This window comes from Cibotium barometz, chromosome 47 (genome assembly GCF_041138505.1).
Source record: "Cibotium barometz isolate CiBa-2024 chromosome 47, ASM4113850v1, whole genome shotgun sequence".
Lineage (NCBI taxonomy): Eukaryota > Viridiplantae > Streptophyta > Polypodiopsida > Cyatheales > Cibotiaceae > Cibotium > Cibotium barometz.
In genome coordinates, this window is record NC_141092.1 from 8293809 (window position 1) to 8299384 (window position 5576).

A 5576-nucleotide genomic window follows, 5' to 3' on the forward strand; every position below is an offset into this window, starting at 1 on the left:
ACACACACAAACGCTAATTAGATTATAGTACACATATGTAAAATTGCTTGATTATAATATCTTTTATAGATATTGTCTCGATCAAATCCCATCAACTAAGCTAAAATTTGCATAGCTGAGGAGTATTTTTACAAAGCAGATGCTAGAATAGAAGCCCCTTTTTGTATTGATTTAATATAATATATACATATGTGTCTATGTGTATCGTAGTCTATTTATGGTGTTTTATGGTTATATTAAATTTATATATGGTATAGCATCACGATAATTTTTATTTAAATATTTAAATACATATATACCAATATAAAGGCCTTTAAAAAGTATACATATATATCTATTCTTATATTTTTATTTGTAAAGGTAAAATTAATAAAATATCTATAATGGTAAAATCTAATTCTTTAGCACTATGAATCAATATCAAGAGCCTTCACAATGGTAATAAGTATCTATTTATTTGACACAATAAATAAATATGAAGAGGCTTGAAAAAAATCTTTTAATAATTGAATAAAAATTAAAAGAGATATTTCTGCTTGTTCTTTTACTTTTGGGTGTGAAGAAACCCTGCACTTTCAAGGGTTTTCAAACTCAGCACAAGCGGCGTCCGATGCTACAGGCAAGTAAAAGCAACACGATCGCCTCCTCCTCTCATCAACATCGCTTCCTTCTCTCAGAGCAGAGAGCAAGGAGAGTAGCAGCAACAGCGAGTTTGTTCTATGCTTGCACGATGAACTCCCAGTTCTACGAGAGGCAGTCATGCGTGGCCAGCCCTGCTTCGAGCCTGACACCCTATCCTCCCACCCGTCTTATGCCTTCAACGCCTACTGGCAGGCTCACAAGAAAGCAGGCACCACCTGCGACTTCCAGGGCGTCCGACCAGCCAAGTCATGACACCAATATGAGGTAACCGATGAGCTTCTTTTATTTGCTAAGTGTGTATGTTATTAAAGTTTAATTAAGAGAACAACTTTCAACCTGATCGTTGCTGTGGACATGCCAAGCATGCCTGACTGTCATGGCGGTGTTTGTCGGCCTGGTAACCTTTGTAGAGTCTATGGTACACCTACCCAGGCTAGCCATTAAAACTAACTGGCATAACTTGGCTTGAGCTATTGAAGACGAGCACAAGCTTGGAGGAGGACGGAGAACCTTTGAGCCTGGATGCTATGCCACCTCTCAAAAGCTAACAGAATCTCAAGTTGTACCTATTTTGAGAAGATGCAATCATCCCAGTGATATGACCATTATGTCTACTATGAAAGCTTGTATTAGCATAGGATCCATAGGCAAAGTCTTATAGAGATAGACACAGGAACAATGAATTTGAAAAAGTTATGTCTTAAGAGCATCTTGGTCGACGTGTATGCCAAATGTGACTCATTAAGTTTTGCTTGTATGTGTAGTGCATGTGTGTGTGTGTGTGTATGTGTGTGTGTGTGTGTGTGTGTGTGTGTGTGAGAGAGAGAGAGAGAGAGAGAGAGAGAGAGAGAGAGAGATAATAATGCCACTCATCCTGGGAAACTGTGAACCATTTGAAAATTGTAAGTACAAGTGGTCACACATTTATATATACATACATGCACATGTTTCGCTTACGAATTTCATTTGTTTGTAGGTGGTCTCGGGGCATGAAGCCAAGGCAATAGGCTCGAAGAGATAAGCTCCTTGCATTGTGATGTTTAGGACCAAACACACATGGCACTCCCTTAGTGTCTAGCCCTCCACCTGTTAACAGTGCTTCATCCACTGGATTAGTGGTATAGACAATCTCACATAATGTTTTGTAAGCTTTTTTTGGGGGGTTGGGGGGGTATATGGGTTCTCCTTGAGGGATCATTATTTTACAAGTCATATTCAATTATGATGCTGTCTTGCTACACTGAGGCATTATGTGGTTGTTAGCATCCGTGCTTATCTGGTACGGGTTCCTAAATGCAAGTACCTAGTTTGTTTGACATTTAGCATGGCTAATCACTCATTTCTGTTTTGTTTAGGATGGTAACTTTTAGTCAATGCAGTATACTATTGCCACTTATGGCCAAATCAACCTTTACAATCAGTTTGCCACATCAAATTATAATCAACAACAAAGACCTGTTTGGAGGTGGACCATTGATACCCTCTCAACCCTCACTTTGTTGCTATAGATCAGTAGTAGGCATGTCTCTCAATGGTCGGTCCTGCTCCTTTGAACACCTATGTGAACAGAGCTGTCCCCTACATTGTTTTGGGTATGGTTGTAATGAAGCTTGGTTGGGGATGGTATATTCAAGATCTCACCATTGTATGTGAACAGAGCTGTCCCCTACATTGTTTTGGGTATGGTTGTAATGAAGCTTGGTTGGGGATGGTATATTCAAGATCTCACCATTGTATGTGAAATTTGGAGATTTGTACTCAAGAGACATGAAAAGATTGTAGATATTGTGGACATCATTAATAGCAAGGTATGTTGAAACATGGGCATGGTGGTGTTTGTTCTTCATTGTTGTTTAGGTCTTATCTTGAATCTCTACAAGGGTTATGGAGTCAACAACTGTTTTTGTGGGTCCCTAGGGGAAAGAAGATGGTTTATTTTTTTCTTTTTGTGTTGTTGGTGGTATTTAGGTGTGTTGTTTTATGTGTGTGAGGTACTACATGATCTCATACAATTGGAGTTCTAGATTTTATTTTAATTAGAGTTCTAGATTTTTTTGATATGAGTTTTGAAAACTGTGGTGTTTGATTTGACAGTTGACAAGGTGGGTATTATAAATAGAGCAAGCACCAGTAGATTGGTTGACAGGTAACAAGGTGGGTACTATAAATAGAGCATGATTTCATATAATTGGAGTTCTATATTTTTCTGACATGAGTTTTAAGAACTGTGGTGTTTGATTTGACAGTTGACAAGGTGGGTACTATAAATAGAGCAAGCACCAGCAGCTTGGTTGCACTTTGCCTTGTGTGGGATGGTTGGAATCAAGGCCTTGTGGGTTGAATTGGAGCAAGGCTAATGCTATCAGTATCATTCTTCTAGGCAAGACTGTAGTGGTAAGTGGCCACTTCAAGCTGGCAGGTGTAGGGTAAAGAAGGCATGATGGTGTAAAACCACGTGTGTTAGAAGCCACATAACCATGTTGGCAAGCTAGTTCTATGACAGGTTGCAGAATCCTCCCATTTGGAATTATGGGGATGCATGGTGTCCCATGACATGACTAAGGTGGTGTTAGAGGAAGCTTCTCTATAGATATTAGTTGATAGCATCTCCATCATAAGAACTGTGTCCAAGGTTCAAGCACCTAGGATCTGAGAAAAGGTGGTCTATGCTGACTTAACTTGCAAGGTTGTGCTGCATCAGCTTTGTCCAGTTGGATAGGAGTGCTGCCATAACGCTGAGATGTGTATTATCCACATGGCGTGGTAGAAAGATAAGGAAGCTCATTGCCTAAGGAAAAAAGAGAGCTGTAGTAGCAATAGGGCTAAGATGGGAGTAGCATTTGAATGTGTTGCCAAGGGCTGTGTGGATTTTCTCTTTGCAAATGCACTTGTGAGTATGCAAGCAGTTGGAGACAGTGGGAGAGGGTTATTTGTGGGGCTTTGAACTCTATAACATCTTGCCTAGGAATTGAGAGTGGGGCATAGACCACATGGCATGCTAGGTAAGAGCATGGGTGTGGGCATGCGAGCTAAGCATGGATGGTAGCACATTTGTTTGCAGCTTGTGGCAGCAAAGGAGGTTTCCTTGATTAACCTAATGCACGTACTTGCAAAGAAACCTAGGCACCCTTTGTTGGCACTGCCCTTACTGTCCTGAAGTGCCTTACCTTTCTTGTTGTGCTTTGACTTGGCCCTCACCTGCCCAATGCAAGTGACCTTGGGAGAGGTGGGCTCCTTGCCCACTTCGAAGCCTTGCTTCTTTACAACACCTTTACTAAAGAAGATGGAGCTAGGGGGCCCTACATGATGCCATCAAGATGGAGGACTTGAGGAACTTGCTGAACCTCGTAAGCGTCCAGACCCATCAATTGGCAGCAGGCTGAAGCAGCATCTTACATAAAATTGGACGAAATAGAGGCCTTAAAGGTTAAGGAGACAATAGAAGATCTCAAGTCGAAGGGTCAGACTTATGTGGATTAGGAAGATCTCAAGTCAACGGGTCAGACTGATGTGGATTAGGAAGACCACACATTTGAGGCAGAGCCGTTGCCCCCAGATGCCCTCTTGCTTATGTAGAGTAACGTGGAGAATTGCATTGCCAGGTGCTACTGGAAAAGGCGAGTTGCAAATGTATTTGAGAGGCTCTGATTGCTTCATGTTTTCCATTTAAAACTGATTGCCTTCATGTGCAAGCTGATTGCTTCATGTTTTCCATTTAAAACTGATTACCTTCATGTTTTCCATTTAAAACTGATCGCCTTCATGTTTTCCATTTAAAATTGATTGCCTTCATGTGCAAGCTGGTCTACATTTGTCTCTTTCTCAGGCATAGATGTATTCTTTTGCCACCACGACTTTGACATGCCTATGTCATCCCCACATGATTTTGTGCATGCCTGTGCATGTGCTACTAGGAAGTTTCCATCAACATCTATATGGAGTCTACATTGAGACATATAGTAGGTAGAGGACGAAAAAATCTGCAGTTCCCTGCTCCACCCCTCAAAGGTTTTATCTATCACCGTTCATGTATGATTGTTGTCCACTCTAGTCTACATGTTGCCCTTGCTACATATTGAGCATCTAAGGCAAGTGTGTGTCGATGCAGATGCATGTGATAAGAATCTTGTAAATCCCTACATAGGGGTACAATGTTTTCACTATATAATTTCTTGGGTACAAAGAAGGCTATCTAGGAAAAGTGCAAAACTAGGAAAAATGGAGCACTTTTCTGGCTAGGCTATCTAGGAAATATAGTGCATACATTTCTCTATATAGGAAATTTTTTCCTATGCACTAAAATTTTCCTACATAGGAAATTTTTCCTATGTAGGAAAATTTATCTACATAGAAAATTTTTCCTATGTATGTAAATTTTCCTATATAGAGAAATGTATGCACTATATTTCCTAGTTAGCCTATCTAGGAAAGTGTTTCATTTTCTCTAGTTTGCACTTTTCCTAGATATGTTCATTTATATCTAGGAAATTATCTAGTGAATGCTTTTTTTTCCTATATAGAGAATGAAGAAAAGCTCCTTGTGTTGACGTATGTGATTGAGGTGTTCGGGTGGTTTGCTGTAGATTTTGGTGGTAGAAGGCGGCAAACTGGTGTGGCTTGGCGTGGGGAGGAAGATCTAAAGGTCGCTATTCTGACAGACGCCGTTTTCTCATGGGAGCCGGCATGTTTTACACAGGCAGCCAACATGCCATGTTGTCCGATCACGGATGATGATCTGATTAGGATGTGTAAAGTCTGAAGTACATCATAGCGTGCAGTAGTGGAATGGAGACTACATGTTAGACAACTACAGTGGGTGCAGCTTTTCATCGTATTACACAAGGAGACAGGAGCTCGAGCGCACAGCACAATAGCCCGAAGTTCGCAACAGAATTTGGAAGTTGGTACCCAATCCGATGGGGCCGATCCAATCA

General features: G+C 40.7%; 1 long non-coding RNA gene across 1 annotated transcript; it reads left to right on the plus strand.

The window, feature by feature from the left end:
- Positions 1-768: 768 nt before the first annotated feature.
- LOC147611329 (uncharacterized) lies at positions 769-2089 on the plus strand. Its single transcript, XR_015263745.1, has 3 exons — positions 769-906; positions 1619-1760; positions 1998-2089. It is a non-coding gene; the product is annotated as an uncharacterized LOC147611329 (long non-coding RNA).
- The last annotated feature ends 3487 nt before the right edge of the window (positions 2090-5576 follow it).